The sequence below is a fragment of the Siphateles boraxobius genome, unplaced genomic scaffold, assembly GCF_051911475.1.
Source record: "Siphateles boraxobius isolate OS27281-9 unplaced genomic scaffold, OSU_SipBor_1 12, whole genome shotgun sequence".
Lineage (NCBI taxonomy): Eukaryota > Metazoa > Chordata > Actinopteri > Cypriniformes > Leuciscidae > Siphateles > Siphateles boraxobius.
Genome location: NW_027508722.1, coordinates 2,393,939 through 2,416,824, shown reverse-complemented (window position 1 = coordinate 2,416,824; position 22,886 = coordinate 2,393,939). Strand labels below are relative to the sequence as shown.

Below are 22,886 nucleotides of genomic sequence, written 5' to 3'. Positions count from 1 at the left end.
CAACGCCATTTCGTCATGTTTACCTTTTATTCTTAGTTTGTAACTTTAGTTAGGAGTGGGGAGTCTCAGCTTGACTTTATTATTTGTGTTGTCTTTCTTTTTCCTCTGTTGCCGGGTTCCTCGTCTCTCATTTTTGGTTACTTTTGTGAGTTGTTTGTGCTGTAATAAATACTTTATTTGGAACCCGCTAGCCGTTTTCCATCTCTTATGTTATGTGTCCATTGAATCCTAGACATTTATTTTAGGGACCATATTAACATCGTAACACTAATCCATATGAATTGAGAGGTTGTCAAGCAGGTTTGGTTTATGTTCGCTGATCAGTGTTTATGTGAATAAAAGACTAAATTGAATCTGTTCAAGTATCTTCAGAGAATTTGGACTAAACCATTCAACCACTAAACCAAATCATATGGATTAATTTTATGATCTATAATTAATGACAGAATTGTAATTTTTTTGGGTGAACTAACCTTTATTGGATTTTGAACGCACCGATGAGTACTTTTTATGCTTTTAATCCTCAAGTACATGAAATATCAAGAACTTTTGTACTTCTACTCTAAGAAAATGTAAAATGAGTACTAATCAAACTAACTCAAAATGCAAAGGAAGGAATATATTCATCTGAGAAGAACAGCTATGAAAACAAATTAATAATTTACAAATAAAGGAGCCGAAATCAGAGTCAAAATTCAGTATTGTGAAAATGCAATTTAGCAAGCAGCATTCTGATAAAAGCCCTCATAATAGTAATAATAATGCAACTACATTTACCAAGTCACCGGAGTGTTGGTTGCTAGGGCATAGCTTTGAGGTTGCTAAGGTGTTCAGAGTGTTTTTTAGCACATAATTATGCAAAATACTGAGAGAGAGAGAGAGAGAGAGAGAGAGAGAGAGTGTTGAATGCTCTTGATTGCTAATGTTCACTCAGCACACATGCATCATTTGGATTAAAACTAAATAAGTAAGTAAAACATGAACTGTTATGTGATTTTTGTATAACGAGTGGTCCCCTACATTATTATAGGATGTTTGCAGGTCAAGAAGTTTCATAACGCAAACATCCAAAGCTCTGAAAGCTGCCTCAGACAGTGGTGAATTTTATTGAATTCTCTTTCACGTCTTGTGCTTGAACGGACAAATTCACACAAACTTATGTAAAACGTCCATCTTGGCGAGTATCCTGGTAAACATATTTGATTATATCTTAATGAACGAAAACAAAGAAAACGCATGAAAAGTAGGGCTATATTGGATCCGCAAATTCGGTCTTAAAGGGACGGCAGCCTAATAAACCTGCTGTGTTTTTATTACTGTTAATCAAAATACAAAAGACAAAGTAATCACTTGCACACTGTTTCTTATGTTGGCTTGTTGTTCGAGTTCATAATAAATCTTATGTTCTTTTATAATCATCCTTGTCTTTTGTGGATCTAAGCATTAGAATCCAGTATTATTTCACATTTAATTACTTTATTCAAATTATGTAGGCCTACCTGAAAACTATACTGATAGACCTAGAACTACCTGGAAAACTCTGTTTATTTCATTTGTAGCCTTTTTTGTTGTTGTTGTTCTATTGTGTTTATTTGTAATTTGATTATTTGTTCTTATTTTATTACGGACTGCTAGCTTGTATTTTACAATGTTTTAAATTTACAGTAATTAGGCAAGTAGTTTTTACTGTAGTCTCAAAATTGTAATAGAGAATTGTGATATTTCACCCAATCCTGCTGGAGCAGCTCTAAATATGAGCTGTGCAATTAAATGATAGATCAAATATGATTGAGCAATAGAATGAACAGCTAAAGTAACAGAAGCTCATACTATACATTTTAACATGCTTAAGCATGAAAATAACTGAAGGAAATATATACTAAGCAAATTAAGACAACTAATATGATTCATATTCTTTTGGTTCTACCCAATATATTAAAAAATTACAAATGCAGTGCAAATACAGGTATTGGTTGTGGCCAAGTACCAAAATTTAAAGTAACGGTATTGGACATAGTTACAAATTGACGGTCGTCTGTGCAGGGATGATGTATTTTAAATGAGTTGCAATTTAACATTTCCTGAAGTCAGTGTGTTTAAAAAAAAATTGTGGTTGTTAAATGCCTGAAATAAGGTCTGTACTGAACACAACCTCAAGATATTTTCATGTTCTATTCTACAACATGATATACATCATTAATACACTCTTGTGATTTATTAAAAGCTTTTACTTGTCTTGAAAAAGGCGGTTGCTGTCAAGTGTCTAATGGGACTTGTCGGATATTAAACATCATCAGTAGATCTACTTAGTCCATTTCACAGCCTCTTTCACAGCTGTGTTTATGCAGCTTTCATAAAAAATTTGTTTAAATAAAGACTGAAAGAGTTTGTCAACTTAATGGTGGTGACGTTGAAGTCATGTGACTGGTGTAGTTCGTTTACAGCCTACGATTGTTTTTGAGCTTTACAATTAAGTCATTTTGAACAAAATGTTTGAGAATCATAAACTGCAGCACCCTATTCTGCTTACGCAAATGCTGCTGCTAAACTTATGAGTTTCCTAGTTGGAAATTGGACATGAACGTTCTCTCAAATCATATTTACAGCTGGGAAACTCAGAGATTATTTTGATACCCGAGTTGGTTGTGCCATAAACTTTAAAGATGGTGGAGGGGAAAACGATTGATGCTTAGTTTTCCCCACAACAACAGATACATCATATTGTCTTGTTGTTATAGTAGTAGATATTTACACACATGAATAGATTTGAAGCATATTGTGTGTTTTATACACAGCGAAAATAACCAAAATTCCAGAATTGTCAGCAAACTGACTATAAGTGTGGTGAATGTTTATGGTTGTCAACTAATGGGACTCTACATTGGATCCAAAATTAAATATCTTCAATACAACCCGAACCTTATAAAAAGACGACACACTCACATGTAGCCCTTTTTATGTTTTGTCATATTGTCTTGTCTAAATGACGACGGTTATGTTTAGGGGGCGGGGGGGGCCTTAATGCTTGCTTTTTTCTAAAAATAAAACAAATCACACAGTGTACAACTTACACTTTCTCATGAGATCGAGATGATAATAAAATAGTGATCTGTCACTACAAACACACGGCTAAACAGGACAAATAGAAGAGGAAAGTGAAGGAAATGAGGGAGGAAGATTTAATCTCAGATTTCGACTTCGTTCTCAGAGCCCGAGGCACCGAGGGAACATCATTCATCAGGGTGAAAATCACACAGATGCCCCGGACCCTCGAGGACACAGCAATGAGGAAATAGGATCAGGGAAATGGGCATTTCACATAATTATAACCAGTTCACGTCCAGACTAAGAGATCTTCATAACACTGAGGCAGAACGGTCGGATCTAATCACATCTATCTGTGCATGTTGCTTCTGTATTAAGTTATTGTATAATATACAGTATATGACGGTATTGTAATCACTGATGTTTGCTGACACAAACTTCACTACATTATTATTATTATTTGTATGGGCTACTTCTAACCCTGTGCAATAGTAATAGTGATATTCAACAATATCATTGATCTCCTGCATTGACATCATTATATGAGAACTGAACTGAGCCTTAAGCTGGACTGTAAACAAACTCGCATTATTTTCCTGTTATCACCGTAAAGCTGCTTTGAAACAATCTGTATTGTAAAAAGCGCTATAAATAAATGTGACTTGACTACCTTAGGAAACATCACTAACAACATTAACAATTGTCTATACTTTTAGCTTTCAAGGGGTTTTATACTGTTTTCCTTCTTTATACGTTTCTTTCTCTCTTTCTGTCTTTCTTTCTCTCTGTCTTTCTGTCTTTCTTTCTCTCTGTCTTTCTTTCTGTCTTTCTTTCTGTCTTTCACTCTTTCTTTTTCTTTCTTTCTTTCTTTCTTTCTTTCTTTCTTTCTTTCTTTCTTTCTTTCTTTCTTTCTTTCTTTCTTTCTTTCTTTCTTTCTTTCTTTCTTTCTTTCTTTCTTTCTTTCTTTCTTTCTTTCTTTCTTTCTCTCTCTCTTTCTTTCTTTCTTTTTCACGTTTATGCCTCTAGGGTTGGAAAGCAGAAGAAATGATGCTGGGTAAATGTCCATTTGGTCGTACAGAGGGATGACCATAATTACAAGAGAGTTCATGCTGATAATTTAATATGAGATCACTCAGATCTTCAGGATCAAGTCAGTTAGAAATACCAAGGATTTACTCAAGGTGAGTCTTAGCTAGTTTTATAGTTTTATTAGTTAATAGTTTTAGCTATAATGCTAGCTGGAGCTGGAACCAGCTTCCAGAAGAGACCGGGGGCCGTATTCACAAAACATTTAGGGCCTAACAATCTAAGCGTGTGGTCTAAAGCGCACGGCGCAAGTGCACTTACGGTGTGTCCGAATCCACTTTTGCTAGTTTAACAACGGGAAAATGGTCGGCGGCGCATGGGGAGTAATGAGTAATGGGTGTGTTTTGGGCGTAACATGCAATAAACAATCAGAGTCTCCTCTCCCCTTCTCTTTAAAAGCCAGGTACGCTGGTTTTCAGACCCATGGGCGCGCAAATGCATTTGTTATTTAAAGCTGCATTCTGAAAATGATCCAAAATAAATTTGAGCAAGTACATAACCAGCCTGTGATCAAAACGATCTGCTTGCCTTCGCTCGATTCAAAACGGTAAACTTGTAATAATGTTTTTAATTCCATTGGCACTGGTGGATTTCCGCGGAAAATTATGTCACATCTGTCCACATAAAGAAGAGTCTCGGCTAGTAGATACGAGTGTGAGGATGTTGGAGGTGGAGATTTATAGCCTTTACTCACAGCACTTGATATAATTAAACTTATCAATTTTATGGCGGATCCAAAAAGGTTTAAACGACAATCACCAACTGGAGATTCACCCGTTGTAAAATGCAAAAGACTTCGGAGTGGCTTGAGAAAAAAGAGACTGCAACCGGCCCGAAAAACAAGGATAATTTCGAAAGGGCATTAAATGTAGTCATGCAATGCTGATGTTGTTAACATTAACAATTTGAGAACAAATTATAATTTGCACGGTTTGACGTGATATAATCGATCGTTAGATTTAATCAGCGCGATTTACTGCAATGCTTTTTCCCTCAGTTGGTCAGAACAAAAGTGGATGTTACTTGTTCAGGACGTCTTTTGTTGTTCACACTTCCAAATAGTATAATCTGTGATTGCGAATGCCAGTATCCACACCGACTGACAGCCGCACATTCTCCTCAAAACATCGGATTCATCCGGGCTGTGCCGAGCCGAGACACAACCCACGTAGAGTTGATAATTCTGCGAATAACTGCAATTGCAGATTTCGAACAGAGATTGCAACATACAGACTGCAGCTTTAAACAACGTGGCGCAGGATGTGAAAATGAAAACTGTGTCGGGCTGAAACTAGTAAAAAACACTTGCATCGAGCCTGACGCAGCATTGCACCGGCTATATTATACGCCCCATAATCTTACCACTAAGAATTCTCCTAATTAGCAGTAATAGTTCTTAAGTAAGAGTTTACCTCTTGAAACCTATTCACAATGCTGCTGAGAACAACTTTTACCCAGTGCAGACAATAGGACATTATTTTCAACTTGACTGCAATGTTTTATTCTAAATCATTCAATGCATAATGCCTGTACCTAAATTAACTTTTTTTATGTTATCTCATTGCAGATTAAAAAACTACAAATCAAAAAATGTCTTGCATTTATAAGGGGAGAAGGCTCAGCACCGACTCTATCGCCTATTGCCTCAATGGTATATACAGTGTCTTTGGCCGGATTGCTGAGGCAGATTGCCAGCAACAACCATTTTAGGATTGTTTTTGAATTGATTACCTCTTTTTTACCACTTTTCACAGATTTAGGATCTGGTTTTAGTGCTAAATCATTTCAAAAATTTTTTTTGTGGAGTACTCTTAAGGCAAACATGTAGGAGTCCTAAAATTAGGACTGTCACAGACATTATATTTAAGAGTTATCCTAAATCAGCAAGTTAGGAGCTACTAAATGGTTTACTAAAAAGATTTCACATTAATAACTGACAAACCTCTTCCCATACCCGTTACCATATTTTCAATCTGTTTTCACCACTTCATCTTACTGTCTAATTATAACTCCAAGAAGTCTTATTTCCTCTACCTGTTCAATAGGCACACTCTTTACAGACAAGTGTAACTTTTGATGCAATCAACCTTTGATGGAAACACAATGCTTTTCGTTTTTTCAAGTTTAGAACCAACTCATTATTCCGTACCTACTTTATCACCAATTGTATTTCCTCATCCAAAGCAGTAACAACAGCTTAATTGATGTTTCAGGTAAAATATGTTGTAACATCTGCATACATGACTGTCCATGCACACTTTAAACCAAGAGGAAGATCATTGGTCTTAAACAACTTCCTTGAGGCACACCACATTGTAACTCTTTCACATCTGAATAACTTTCATTAAATACACATTGGCCCATTAGACAGTTAACATTTAAACCAATGTATAGTTTGAGAAGAAAATTTCAGTTTATCCAGCAATAATTTATGATCCAGGACATCAAAAGCTGAGCTAAAATTACAAGTTATTGTCATCAATCTGTGCTCTCTCAATACAAATGCTGAAAATTAGAGAGAAAATTATCCTCCTTAAAGAATAATTGAATTTGCTCACAAACTATAATTTTCAATACTTTGCTAAGAACTGGTAGCAAACGTATTGGTCGACTGTTATGACCATTAAAACCCAGGGCTGCATTTTTCTAAAGATGAATAACCTTAGCATCTTTCCAAGCTAAAGGAAAAATCCCTTTTTCAATACTGATATTAAAGATATGGCAAACTGGTTCTACCAAACAACATTTCTTCTCTTAATTTATCAACTTTATTTATCAAAAAATCATTAAAATAATTTCCAATTTCATATGGTTTAAAAATAGTTAAAAGTGAGTCACCTGTATCAATAAAAGAAGTAATTTGACTTGATTTCCTATCCATTATTTCATTGAGTGTACTCCACATTCAATATGATTTACAATCATATTTACATTCACTTATTTTAATTTTGTAAAACATTCTTTTCTTTTAACTATTAATTTTAGTTACTTGATTTCTTAATTTGCAATCGACGTCCCATTCCTCCTTGTTCCCAGTTCTGTTTTCCCTTTCCCACATCTCTCTCAAACATAATGTTTTTCAACTCATTAACAATCCATGGCTCCCCAACAATCTTCACTGTACATTTAGTCATAGGTGCATGTTTGTCCACCAAAGGGTAAAATAATCTTTCAAATGCTGACAATGCATTATCAGGATGAACTTCCTTATAAACATCTATATCCAACTTACATTATTTACGTCTTGATTCTTGACTGAATCTCTTATATGATCTTTTATGAATTACTTTTGGTTTCTAAGTTTTCCAAGAGTTTGCATGCTTGCTAAATAATATCTTTTTACGCATGTCCTTAAACCGACTGAATCCCGATTAATGATGCTTGCAGCTTTAATTCTATTTTTAACTGCTTTAATGATCCTTGTTTTTAATCTTAACTGTTCTAATGTCTGGTGGGAAAGTTTGAGAGAATTGGAGAGTGATAGTTTGGTGCACTGCGCACTCAGACATGAGTGAAGAGACACCAGGGGCCTGTACCATGACGGTAGTTAAACAAACTCAGGGTTACAGGATTAGTTTAGAGTTGACAAAACCAAACCAATCCAACCAGGCTTTGTCGGTACCATGATGCTGATCATCAACTTTCTCTGTCAACTCAGGCTTTGATCCTGAGTTTAGGAGTTTAGGTGTGACATCAGTAGCAAACGACCAATCACATGCTGAGAAAGAGTGAAACTGAGATTAATTTCTCGCGAGAGAAGCAGCGCAATTCACTTATTAAATGAAAGTATAAAAATAGTAAGAATTTAAACAAATTTACACCGCAAGAAGAAAACAGCTGTCTATGAAAGAGGACTACAAAAAGAAAAAGTCTCGCTACAGTATAAAGTATAAAACTTTTAAAGTAAAAGTTGTGAAGTTATTTTATACAGCTGATAAAGGTATAGAGAGAATTGAACATTTAAGCTCACATGTAGTTATTGGCGATGAACACTGCTAAAAGCCAAACCACTTTCATAGTCCCTAAAACCCTGGGTTGACGCAAACTAAACTGAAACATAGCTGGCTAGCCACCTAAACCGGCTTCATGGTATAGGCCCCAGGACTCATAGATATTGTAAAACATATACACTTGTGTAAAGCAGGTGTACAAGTTTTTGCACTCCATCAGGGTGAAGAGATGCTGTAAGGTGTTAAAAGCAGACAGTGTAAAGTTTACGCACTCTATTAGGGATGAAAAAACACTAAGTGTGCTTCTAAATGTGAAATCACAAACCAAAACTCTCAGACTCTTCTTTTTAGATAGGGACGCCCCGAATTTAGTAATGATTTTAAACGTTCTTAATTTCTGCATGGTATTTTTATTTCTATTGCATCTGTTGTGATTATCTTAATTATTTTTTATGTAAAGCAGTTTGAATTACCATTGTGTATAAAATGTGCTATATAAATAAACTTGCCTTGCCTCTATATGAGTGCCTCTTCTGAACTCCCTGGCTGTGTCCGAAATCGCCCCCTATATATCAGGATAGATACACTGAACACAAGTATTAAGGATCCAGACACACTTTATTTGGCAACACAGGGCAGAGGCAGGTGAGTTAGGCCTATATGGCAATGAAATAGAGATGGGAAGAGCGGGCAGAAGAATGACAGTTTTAATCATTTCTCACGATACAGGAGGAGAACGGAGATGCACACACCTCAGTAGTGGGGATGAAGTGCACATAGATTTCCTCGGGAATAGACGTGGAACTGAAACACAATCTGGAGAAACGCGAAGAACAAGTAAAGGAGGCCAGACATTTGACTGAGGCTGAGGTGTGTGTTTATGTAGTGCGCAGCGCTGATAAGCGTGTAATTGATGACAGGTGCCGGTGATTTGTAGTCTGGTGACTGAGGCCATGTCCACACGGACACGGGTATTTTTATAACCAGAGTTTTTCCTACAGCGTTTTAAAAAAAAATCCCGTCCACACATGCTCGGTCTCCGTCTACATGAAAACGTAAAAACACGCAATCAAGCGCGGTCAAGAGCATGCCACGCCAGCAGGCGGTGATATAAACCTTAACCCTAAAGCCACGTTGGCCAATCAGAAGCGCAAATCTGATGTCAAACACAGCTGATAACGGCGCACACTCTGACGTCGCAAGGCAAAAACCCCGGTTTCACTGTCTACACGACAACACTGTAACCGGCGTTTCTGAAAATCCTCACCCTGGCAGGGGTTTTCAAAAATGTTCGGTTTCAGTGCGTTTTCGTGTGGACGAACGGCCGAACCGCGTAAAAAAAGTCACGGTTATAAAAATACCCGTGTCCGTGTGGACAGGGCCTGAGATCACTTATACTCCTTTTCCACCAAAGCATTTTGAGAGCCGGTTCGGAGCCGGTGCCTGCGCGCGAACCAGTTATTTGTGTTTCGACAGCCAAAGAACCGGTTCTCGGCCCGGAAAACGCCAAAGCGGCACCAACTCTTTGCTGGACTAGAACCAGAGAACCGTTCTTTGACCTCGTCAAGCTTACGTCGGGGGCTGGGGGCGGCTTTAGATGTGTCCTAAACATCTTTTCTGACCATAATATAGGATCCCAAAGCCAGGAGAAACATTTGCAGAAACACGATGTTGTTATGCTTGAAGTTGGCGCAAGCGTTTCTATTTTTTTTAATTTATTTTTTTATTGAAAACATCATGTAAGCAAAGAAGAAAACCGTCACAATATAGAACAAATAAATGGAAAGAAAAAAAAAGACACAAGACGGGGTACATAACCAATCAGAAAAGATTACATATCAAAGGAAAAGATTAAAAGACTTACATATTTCAATTGTTTTTAAAGCCTTCTTGGTACACCAGTTAGAGATAATCCCAAAGTAATGTACTTGCAGGCGTTTCTAGCTAAGACGTATGGCGACGTACACATTGACGTAATGACGTCGTTCCTGGGCGCTCTAGTCAGTGGAAAAACAAACTCTGAGAAGGTTTGCAAGTTGGACCCACTCCGAACCAACTTTGAACCAGCACCAGTTCCGAACCAGTTCTTTTTTGGTGGAAAGGGGGTATTATGTGGTGGAAGTGAGCCTGGTTGATCTGTGACACTATACCTTTAAATAGGGCAGTATTTGAGGGGACAGCAATTTGTTGGCGTGTCCGAAAAAAAACATAGTGGACCTTGGCTGCGTTCCAGTCCACTTTTAGACACGCACTTGTGAACTTCCCTAAACACTTCCCCTCGGGGGAATCCCTGCCACCATTTTTAGTGCGTTACACTTCATGAAGTGGACGAGGGAAATTTATATGGACAGACCCTCGCTCCCTCGATTTTGACCGAGTCTTCTTCATATGTACACTTCAGACAGCTCCATATACCAACAACTCAAACACACCTATATACATATAGAATGCTGCATTAAACAATTGCGTAAGGGAAAAAATTAATAATGAGTAAATCAACCCCATAGTGGATTTTAAGTGATCAAGGGCTTAAGCACGATCCAATTCAGCCTATTGCAAAGGTGCCACCAGTAGTGGGCACTCATGCAACGTAAGCAATGACATACATCCGAGTGAACGAGATGGAGGGAAGTTAGCGAGTGAAGGGCATGCCAAATTTGTACTGGAACGCAGCCCAAATTGAGTGCACTCATTCAATCCCGAAATGCAGTAGAATAACGAGTGTACAACCGATGTACGCTCAACAGCTAGAGAATACCCATAATGCACTGTGAGAGTAGCGTGGCAAATGAATTTCCACGTCTGACCAGAAGAATCATCCATCCATCTATTTTCCAAACCGCTGGTCCAATGTGGGTACAGCGTAATATCATACAGGTATAAATTCCTTTTTAATTGTTACATTCCTTAATTAAGGTTTATACATTGTTTCAATGACAGAGTTCAAGATAAATATTTCCATTACTACTGGAGCTGCCAGTTTGCTAAGTTTCAAATGATTATTAAACAGCAGAAACTATGCAAAAGTGGACTCCTTAAAGTGGACTAGTCTATACTAGTTTGAGTAATGTAGGGAATACTGAATGAGGGTATAGGGGTGATTTCGAACACAGCCCCTGAATTGTAGTCTTGAGTTTCTTCTGTAAACGAACAAGCCACAATATTCCTCATTTAAATAATTCCAATTATTATTGATTATATGCAAAATAAAGGGGCGGGGCCTGGTTGAGTTAGTTATTAGTGTTTAGAAACCCTTATGGGAAGGGGCGGGACATTTCCCAAACACACTTGAAGCGCTTGACCAATAACAACACACTGATCCAGCCGACCAATCAGAGCACAGTGTGCTTTTCAGAAGGAGGGGCTTCATAGAGACAGGTGCTAAACAGAGCGTTACTGACAGACTGGGAAACAAAGAGCCGCAACAATGGAGAATATGTTAAAAATAATGTGCTTTTTTAACATTCAAGCATGAAAACCTGTTCTACTAGAGCTTAAAAACAAAATCAAGATTTGTAAAAGGGGCACAGTAAGTCAATCTTTAATATAAACAAAACAAATCTAATCATCAGTTGCAGTTCCACCGCAGTTGGTTTCTTTCGAGAGCACAGAGTCGTTGGGGGTGAAGGTACTTCTGTGACCTTACAGTAAAGGATTCAATGCTCTGTTTCATCTGGTGTGAAATGGAGCCTGTGTGTGATTCACTCCCGATTTCACAAATCTAAATGCTTCAGCAGTAAACAATCTGCTATTGAGAGATAAAAGGGTTGCTAAGGTAACAGGGAAACACATCCAACACTGAATTTTCATGCCTGGCAGCTGTGACAGAAAACTGTCACTCATTTTAATGCTTAAGTGTCCGTTTCAAAGATTAAGAACATTCAATATGTTACAATAATATAATAAAAAAATACACAAATAAAAAATAGCCATAAGCAGCAATAAAAGCAGCAATGGCTCATGTGGACGATTAAGTGATACAACTGAAATGTATATTTTCAAATATAATGTGGTTTTAACAGCAGTCAATCTTGAATCGTTTGACAAAATGGGTTACATCAACACACTGGTGTAAAAAAAACACTAACCACCAAATCACTCCCTCTTACTGTTAGACTGAAAGAGAAGTCCCAAAAATGATCTGTAAAAATGTTTACTGACATAAGACTTTTATATGTGAAATCTGTCAATTGTGTACTTTTTAGACCCCAATAAAGCAAATTCTCCAAGTTGCTGGACACGATTGAATATAATGCTGTTTATTGAATATGAACAGACAATTTTATGTTTTTTTTCATGATAGTATATCCAAGTTTCTATAAAGACATTTATTGTTGTGGTATGAGTAATACAACAAACACTTATGTGTTAAACTGCATGAAGGTTATAAGGCAACACGTATAGAAATAAAATGAAAAGGGCATTAAGATAAATGCTTCAGAAAAATAAGGTTTTGAGCTGCAAATGATATCTTCACATTCATTTGAGATTGTCCTGTGACATCTTGATATGATATGCCATTCAAGTACATTTAAATGTTGAATGTGAGTAAGTCTGCACATATTATGATCAAACCCTAACTTTCAGGAAGATTCAAGATAGACTTTGCTATAAAAACCACATCATAAGATAAAATTAAATTGAATCGATAATCATCCACACGGGCAACTGATGCTTAGATCCTGATGACTGCGGCTTATGAAGAAGCAAAATTATAATATTATTATTATTATTCTTATGGAGAAACTGGTAATAGCCTACACAACTTTACTTTATGACCATAGACTGTTAACAATCTGTCTTGTGATTTATATGAATAGTCATTTGTGTGGCCGTGTTTGAAAGGGGAGGATGGCAGTGGTTATTCTCTAATCAAATGAACTTGGCACAGTTTTTTAATGATCAATGATGCACACCAGACTCACTGCCGGACCCCCAAAAATGCACCAATGTGCCACAAAATAATACCAATTCTTCTTTGTAACACAAAATAGACAGGCCTATTTTGAAGAACCGTTTTGGTGCCCATTCACTTTCATTGTATGGACAAAAACCACAGAGGTTGTGTTCAAAACCTCATTAAGTTTACCATTATTTTGACATAGCCTACTAAGTAATTATTATGAGAAATTATCTCAATACAATTAGATACTAAGTCTTATTTTGGAAAATTTCCTTTATAATGACTTACATAATCATACTGTTTCACTCAACTATGGCGGGAACGGGCTTAAATATATAATATATATGACGTCTGAACTCTACCGAGTTTCTCTAAACTGCGCCATTGCTTCACGCATAGAGATTTAAATAAAGTTTGCTCTATTTGAACAACATGGCGGCGCCCGTGTAGCGGTGTGAATCTGTCAAATGTCAGTTTATCGTGTGTTTATGCGTCACCAGAATTAAACTTTGAATGGATTTATAATATAGACCACGCGGAAAGGATCGCAATACATCGGGACAGGTCCCGTTATTCGTCGATGGTTGTCGTGTAAGTAAGAACGTGATCCTTCAGTTATAAACATTTGACAGCTAATGTCTCCCTCGTGTGCTACTAAAAATTCTGGCATTATCACTGAAAAACTTGATAGTTTTGTTAAGAATAATGTAAGGCTAAGTTATAACAAATGCATTAGACCTGAGCTGAGCTCTTTTAACACTCATTCTCTCACTGAAAATCGTGTTGTCTTTGGAGTCCAATATGACAATGATTCTTCCATATTGGAAGATGAGTAAGAGTAACCATAGCAACGCGATCATCTCCCTTACTTCTCTTCCACAAACACGAGGCCGTGTGTGTGTGTGTGTGTGTGTGTGTGTGTGTGTGTGTGTGTGTGTGTGTGTGTGTGTTAGAGCCTGTGGGCGGCTGTCAGAGAAACTCTCGTCCTCTAACATCTCTCCATGATTTCAAGATCTGCGTCACACAGATTCGCAGCTGTATGATAACTGGGTCATTGAATGAAATAGGTGCTAATGAAAACGTATCTAAATGTCACATAAATGTGGTTAATCATTAATAAATGTAATATCACACACACTGAATGTATACACACAATTTAAATTGTTGAGGAAAAATTGTTTATGGTGTTTCATCATGGTTACTGGACAAGCGGCAACCTTCCGGTCTCTCTCTTGAAGCCAATACGGAAGTGACTTTAACTGCAATTCATCCACTGGCCGCTAGAGACAGGCTCCAAAACAGAGTCAATCCCATACACGGGTTTCTTGTATACAAACAATACCGGATGCGCGCGCATCCAGGGGGCAAAAAACCGCTATCTTTTATGCCGAGTTCTGCAAAAGAACATTGTAATTAACGTAGATTTCGCATTGTTTGTAATTTCTTGTTGACTCAATAATAAACTGCAATTTCAGTGTTGGATCTGTTTGTTTGTGTATTGGAATCCACTCTCTATTGGAGAGTGGAGAGTGGATTAATATAACATTATGTAAAACGTCCAACTGTTTACGAATCAAAATCCGGACATACTGTGATGCATGTTTGAATTATCATGTTAGACTAAGTTAGTAATGTAAAAGCCTCTATAGAGCCCGAATTTGCTTTAATATAAGTTAACCTTGTTTACGTTACTTTACGACATGCAAAATCATGACTGCACACATATAATGTTACTTTACTGTAAATCAAAGATTTGACTATGGATTATGTGGGAAGCCTTAGTACCTCTGACCGTGGCGATTATATTAAAAAAATTTACTGTCAGCAATGGTGAGATCTAGCCGGATCCCTACGCAATACCTGACGATCTTTGGATTGTGGATGCAAGAAGTGTCCAGCAATTGTATGGCCTGATATATATATATATATATATATATATATATATATATATATATATATAATTGTCTAGTTCAGACACCAAGTGTGTATGCAAGAGAAATGATAAGAGCGTACAAATCTCTTGATGCATTCAACCACGTGCTATGTGGTCATGTGCAGCTCGTCAAATATTTGATGCTGCACCGGATTTTTGTGTGTTGAGGTCAGATGTGCTCCCTAGTCAAAGGGAAGGCATTAAAGCCAAGCCTTATGATGCCTGGGTGTATGTCCATAAGGGCCTTGGTTACATCCTTACGGCTAACTGCAAATGCATGGCAGGGTACGTCTAGTCTAGTATAGTCAGAAAAACTGCTGTATTTCAGTTGTTTTCCTCTGTGACAAGCACTCATGGATGTCTGACAATTTCGTTGCTATTTGGAGTTTTTTTTCAGATTTAAAAACGTCTAGAGACTACACGCGTTCTGCGGTACCGTTGCTCTCACAGAACAGATAGATATGCATATTTACCGTCAGATGAAATCCTGCAGGTGTCTTGCAGTGCTTTCTCTCTGTGTTCATGCAATACATGCACATCCTTGAATGAGAGTGGATTTCTAGTGCATTTACTTGAACTTCTTAGGTAATATCTTTGGTTTGACCCATTTGAGAGGCGGCCAAAATCAAAATTTAAAATGCTCTCTACGAACTTGTGCGATGCTGCGCTGACTGGCATGTATTCGCATGAATCACCATCACACGCTCCAAGCAATGTTGTAAGTTACTGCTTAATATATTTTTAACTAGCAGAATAATACAGCATCAGGACACACATAGTCTCACTTTTAGCTGTCTTTTAAATATTGTAGTAATTCGGGCAAAAACATGAACTTTAACTTTACATCATCAAGTCAGCTGTCACTTTAGCGTAAGGTCCTGTGTGGTCGCACACACACACTTGGCACAGCCCTTGCAACGGTAACGTTACTGCCAGTAGCATATATAGCATTAGCTCCTAAGCCTGAGCAAACTCGATCACGTCGAGCTATGCCGGTGCAGTTTCAGCAACCAGACACCTCAGCTCCACCCATGCTCCGCCTCTTTTCCCATTTTCGTTTTTCGGAAGTGACGCGCTGCCAAGATGGCGACGGCCGGCTCCGCCCACTTTAGGCTTCTACGGCTGGATCCCAAATGGCTCCGGTGTGAAGTGATGAGTCCCAGGCTTAGGACCCAAGCAATCTGATTGGTTCAAAGCACGATTTATGGGTAATCGCTTTAGTGCCTGGTTACAAATCAGATATCACTTTATTATATAAGTTGTTTGAACTACGTTATAACGACTATTACTATCTTTCAGGTTCAGGGGTCTCATTTATAAATCTGTGCGTAGGATCCTTCCAAAATGTGTACGTGCGCCCGAAAGCCAAAAATGGCGTACGCCATTACCCAGTTAGCGGAAGATTGTGCACACAATTGTTTCCTCCCTGAAAAAACCATATATGGAGCTTACAATGCCTAGTTTTACTATGCATATCCTCATCTGCATATCATTTGCATATGATTATTCATCCACGTGATAACTTGTTTAACAGTACAAGACATTAGGAAAATATGAACTACGGATGTGCCGTCACATTAGTTACATTAATAAAAATGATTTAGTAGCCTATCCTTGCCTTTTTTTTGCATAAATAAATAAAATAGTGTAAAATACATTTCAGAGAAAGTTTTTCTCAATCTTTTCCACTGGCCAAAGAGTATTTTTAATTGATTTATATTTTTAATGAAAACATATAGACCTTGTTGTGCATTATTTGCACAAAACTATTCTCAGACAATCTGCTATTATCATGATAAGCAATTAATCTCTATAGTTAAAACATTAAAACACAGCATGCCAGAGGAAAAGTGTTCGAAAGCATTGCATTCACAGCAAATGCTTCTATTTATTGAATATAAAAAATGTTGTAACTTCTCAGTAATGATTTCATAATTTGAGTGTTTAACTCCATTAATGAGAATGGCATATTTAATGTAAATGTTTATATCAGAAGTAAAACATAGTTTAAATCATTCTTTTATTTATTGAAACTGTTATTGTGAACATGCACTGTATTTATAATTTGGACCTATAATGAAGATTTACGGTTTTAGATAGGCTATATGCGTCAGTTTCACTAAATGGCCCAACGCGCTCGCTGACGTGGACATTTAAGAAGTGATGGATGTTTGCTTCATGTGATAGGCTTGGTGAGTGAAATTATATTTGTATTATCTTTCCGTATATGTATAAATTTCTTTATATTTTCTGTCTAAAAGTGACTAAAAAGACATTTAACTCCAGCTCACCATCGTTGTCGCCAAACTGCTCCGTCTCCAAAATGTTCGTACGCATGGGACAGAGTTTGCGTGCAGGTGCGCAAATGTTCCCGTCAAGTTCCCGTTTTTATAAATCACAGCTTGTAGGCTACGCCTCATTCAGGGCCTGTTTTGTGTGTACGCAACGGTTATAAATGAGGCCCCAGGTTCCTTTATTTGTACCCTTTTGCAGTGTCAGAGTTATCCACACATTTTCACAAACATTAGACAATAAAAATAATAAAAATAGAATAATAAAAATAAATAACATAGCTTCTGTGTCATCTGTGCATTTTGTTCCTCTGATTAATGGCTGCTGGAACAAAGCTATTTTTATACCGCTTTGTTCTGCACTTTGGGACTACACCTTCGTCTAGAAGGAAGAAGCTGAAATTCACCGTGCAGAAGGTGGGCATCATCATTAAAAATTGAGCCAGTTATCCGCTGTAACTGTCTGGTGTACAGGGACACTGGGCTAAACTGTGACACACCAATTAGCTTACTAGACCATTTAACAATTTGATTTAGGGAGTTTCAGTTCTTTAAAGATAGATTCCCAAACCATGACACTAAAGAGAAAGATAAAATTGATTCAATAAAAGCACGGTAGAACAAGACCATCATGGTATTGTCAATGTTAAAATAAGACCGTTTCCTCTAACAAAACAAGCGCTGGTGCCCCTTTTTGCACACAGCTTCACAATTTGTGAAGTCGATAATTGTCCCAAGATAATTGTAGGATTGGGTACATTCCACTGTCTGACCTTTAATGGATGTGACTTCATGCATGTGGGCATGTCTTCTAAAAGCAATGATCTTTTGTCTTGGATATGTTTAATTGAAGGTAGGACTCTTCACACCATGTGACAGTGTCGATGACGGCCATGACTGGTCTCATTGTCCAGAAGCCTACTAACAATAACAGAATCATCTGCATATTTTAAGATGGTCCTATTTTTCATACCTACTCTGACACATGTTTGTGTAGAGGATAAACACCAGGGGTGAACGCACACATCCTTCAGGCAGACAGTTGAGGAGGAGACTTGGTCTAGAATCGCGATGCCGGCTCAACATCGTGATTTCTTTCAGCCATCGCGATTGATGATGGCATCGTCTATCGGCCCAACCCTATTGTGTCCTGTCGGTTAAAAAGTCAAGAATCCAACCCACAAGATTGTAACTCAGGTCGAATTGTTCTACTTGCCTACTGACTAAAATATGTGGTTGAATTGTATTAAAAGCAGACGAAAAATCAACAAACAAAAGTCTAGAGTGAGACCCATTTCCTTCCAAGTGTTTAACAAGTAAGTTAAGCAAGGTAACTGTGGGAAGATTTTCATTAAAATCGATGTGAGAGCAGTCGGTCTAAAATCATCAGGTTTTGGGGCAACTGGATTTGGGAACAGGAACTACCACAGTATTCTTCCAGACCTTGGGTACATGCTGTGTCTGTAGGACTTATTAAAAATGAAGTGGAACACAGAACTTGGTTCTTTTGCACAAGATTTAAGTAAGCGACCACATATATGGTCAGGTCCATGACTCTTTTACTGAGCGGAAGGCTTTTTCCACTCTTTTTTTGGTCTATTACAGAGTGCTGGTTATCTTCAAATTTATTTCTCAGTTCCTGAGTTTTATTACTAAAATCAAATGTATCAAAGCGGTTATAAAATTGGTTGAGAGCATTAGCAAGTTAAAACCATCCAGGGTGACCTGACTGCCGGTCTTTGGATTTCGGAGGCCTGCTGTTAGTTTTCATGATAGACCAAGCTGAGCCAAGATTATTTGCAGCCATCTTGTTCTCTAATTCAGATTTATAGTTCTCTTTTGCTTTTAATATTTCTATTTTCAGCTCTTTGCCAGCTTATATGCATGTTTGAGGCTACTCCCTGTTTAAAAGCGAGTTTCTTTTTCTGTATGCTGGACTTAACAGATTTGGTCACCCATGGTTTATTATTCGGGTAGATTTTAACTTGCTTGCAGGGAATGATCATATCCCTACAGAAGGCAACATATGAGCATGTTACATCAACAAGTTTGTCCAAGTCATCACCTCAAGAACATAAAACATGTCCCAATTAGTAAAGTCAGAGTACTGATTCATCATTCCAGTCCTTTATGTCCTTTGTCGGTGCTTTCTTTCTCTTCGAAACCATTTTATAAATAGGAAGTAAATGTACACAGTTATGGTCAGCAGAGCCCAGTGGGGTAATAGGAGTGATTTATAGGCGTCTTTTACTGACCCATAACATAGATCTAATGTCTTATCCCGCCTGGTTGGACAGGAGACATATTGTTGGAAGTTTATTAATGTCTTTTTGAGGGAGACATGGTTAAAATCACCCCATATGAAATTTGGTGCATCAGGTGAAATTGACTTGTACTTCATCGAAGAAAGAGCTAGAGGCAGAGGTGGCATTTGCCTTCGGGTGAATGTACACTGTAGTTATAAAAAGTTATAAACTCGAGGGACAGGTAAGAGGGACAAAATTGATACCGACAAAAGTTCGACATCTGGCGTTCCAAATGCTCTCTCTGACCGCCACAGGCCTACAATAACGTTTATTCAGATAAACATACCCCACCACCTTGAGTTTTCCTCGACAAGCCTTACGATCCAGACGCAATGGCGCTCCAAAACCCTCGATGAACTGGTCTTTATCCTGGTCGTGCTCAGTGAGCCATGTCTCCATAAAGGCCATGATGCAGCAGTCTCTGAAGTCCTTCTGAAAACGGATGTTCCCTTGGAGTTCGTCCGCTTTGTTCCTCAGGGACTGAATATTCCCCATAATAATTGAGGGCAGGGGTGTCTGGGTGAGCCGCTGTTTCCTCAGGCGTAATCTGACGCCACCTCGTTTACCCCTCTTCTTCTTCTTATCCCTTGTCGTACCATGGATTGTATGGGAAACTCTCAGAGGGAAATCCGGTGACTGTAGCATGCTGTCTGTCGCGCGAGCTAAAGTCGAAAAGTTCAATTGCAGCAGTGCATCTCCTAGCGCCATTGACGTCGCATACAAGCAGTTGATAGAACAAGATCCACGGAGCGTTTGGGTAGAGAAAATCCATTTCTATATTAGCAGCACTGGAAGCAGTCCATAAAAACAGTAACGCGAGGACGCCAAACTCTCACCGCCTGTCACCGCGTGCGCATGCGCCCTGGGACTTAACGTCTGTTTGTTCTTTTAAATCATATGTTTCATATACTAGTATATAACCGAAGCTATAGATTGTGAAATTAAACATTACTCATTCTTAGTGTTTTTTTTAGTTAGCTTAGATAGTTGCATAGCACACAGCTATCCGAAATGATCATAGACAGTAAAAGAAATGGACACAGCGACCCCCTTGATTTCAATGGAGAAACGTGAAGCCCAATTAGAAGCATTCACTTCCTGATGGCTGAGCGACTGTGCAGGCTCAAACTGAGCTTGACGACGTAGATGTGACGTGAGTAATCTGTTTGACAGTTGTAAATCTTCTAGTAGCTGTGCCACATACCGAATTATTTCCAATTCCTCAAAAACATTGTTGAAATATTTTGTCCCGTTGCTTTTATGGACTCTCTATCTATGGGCTTCTCCTTGACTTTATGCCTCCATGTCCCCCCGATTGCCTCATAGACATTAAAAGATTGCCTGCGAGCTTCTCCTCCTGTCTATACGGTAATTTCTCTACTGTGCGACAAGAGAGTCTCGTGGTTATGACGCAATCGTTAGCCTGATTTTACAAAAACGGCTTTGACGGGGCCATAACGTAAGATACAGAGTAATGGGGCCTTTTATACATTGTCGTGTTTCTTTAGAAATAAATAATGGACAAAAGTTATTCGCTGTCAAAGTGACACCAAAATGAATGGGAGTCAAAGGAATGCTAACAGCAGGTGATGGTCTGCTACAAAAGCTTCAGTTTCCGGCTGATGGATTACCCCCTTGGAAATTATTAGGAATAACTTTTTTTTCACCGTCTACGATATTTTTCGATAAAAAACTTCAAAAACAAATATGATACAAACATAATTCTGTTTAAGAAATAATAATGACGTGACATGCTTGTAATTAAAAAAAAATATTATGGCTCATTGCTTAATAGCAATTAACAATGTCGCAAAACATACCTAAAAATGCAATTTATTTCACTTTAACTATATAAATCAGGATATAAATAAAAGATTATTACAAGAATTAAAGTTTGATTGATTACAATAAGAATCACGAGAGCAGCTTTAGATCAGGCATAATACAGGGGTCCTAAGCTGGGACTCAACACTTCACCACACCGGCCTTGTGGACCTCCTTCGAGTTCACACTTCAAAAATTGAAGTCCAAAATATTCATGCCCTTTACTTGCTAACTTCCCTCCGTCTCGTTCACTCGGATTTGCGTCATTGCTTACGTTTTACGAGTGCCCATTACTGGCGGAAACTGCAATGGGCTGAACTGGAACGTCCTAAGCCCTTGATCACTTGGAATCAGCTATGGAGTTGATTAATTATTTACATTTTTTTCCCTTTAAGAATTTGTTTAATGCAGCATCCAAATGTATATAGGTGTGTTTGGGTTGTTTTAAATTAACAAAAATCATAATTAATAGCCTATATCATAGAGTTGTTTGTGGTGGTGGTGATTAGACGAGGTCTGTGGTGACGTCACAATCGTGTTGCATTGTGGTATATGCATCTGCCTGAAGTGTACATATGAAGTAGACTCGCTCCCTCGGTCAAAATCGAGGGAACGAGGGTCTGTCCATATAAACTTCCCTCGTCCACTTCACGAAGTGGAACGCACTTCAAAATGGCGGCAGGGATTCCCCCGAGGGGAAGTGCTTTGGGAAGTTCGCAAGTGCGTGTCTAAAAGTGGACTGGAACGCAGCAAGGAAGTGCAGACCTAAGAGGCGCTGGTCTCGAGTCCACGCAAGAGTGTATTTTGGGACAGGCTTGATGACATCATGCCACCGAAAGTCAAACAGCCACGAAACTCCTCCCCTCATTTATCTGATTGGGCGTTCGCAATGATTCCTGGGTAGGTAACTCGTGTGGAGGGTGCGAAAGTGCACAAGGGCGGTGTCGCGAGCACACTTCTGAGTGCTGAAATGCAGAATGGGACAACCTACGGACTCGTACACTTGGCGAGCACGTGCAATTTAAGGCCACGAGACCGCGAGTCCACATGACGTGTGCAATTTGGGATCCAGCCAAAAATTCTCTTCAGAAACCTACAGGTGACGTCACGGACACTAAGTCCATATGTTTTTACAGTCTATGGGACTGGCCAGTTATTTTAAAGTTGCGATCGTCACTCCTTTCCTGCTGGGACCTCTGACTGTGACGTGTATATATTGGTGAAACTCATGTGATTGACAGGTTGCCCCGCCCTCGCGCCAGTAACATGTCATCAGAGGAGAGAAATGTATTTAATGGATGTTGATGTGATGGTGAAAGTTTGCTTTTCATTTATGGTTTGGTTCATTACTTTTTAATGGGAACAATATGGTAATGAGCAGACGCCTTTGCAAATCGAAGGCCCTTTTCAAAGAAAACGCCCCCAACCCCCAGAGAGAAAAAAAAGATAGACAAAAACATTATGCAATTTGACTGCAATAAGCTTTACTCAGTTATATTTAAACGTTATCTCATATTTCGCTCCTAAAAGTTTATTAAGCTATAAACG

The 22,886-nt window shown here is 38.4% G+C and overlaps 1 protein-coding gene across 3 annotated transcripts in view; it reads left to right on the top strand.

Moving 5' to 3' along the window:
• The first annotated feature begins 13,382 nt into the window (after positions 1-13,382).
• The window catches only part of lars2 (leucyl-tRNA synthetase 2, mitochondrial), a 138,096-nt gene continuing 128,592 nt past the window's right edge, over positions 13,383-22,886 (top strand). Inside the window, exon 1 of one of the 3 annotated variants that reach the window (XM_077206141.1) lies at positions 13,383-13,453. The gene's annotated coding sequence lies outside the window, so the exon portion shown is untranslated. Of the gene's footprint in view, positions 13,576-22,886 lie in introns of all 3 variants that reach the window. The other 2 variants (XM_077206132.1, XR_013195596.1) reach the window with 2 other exon arrangements.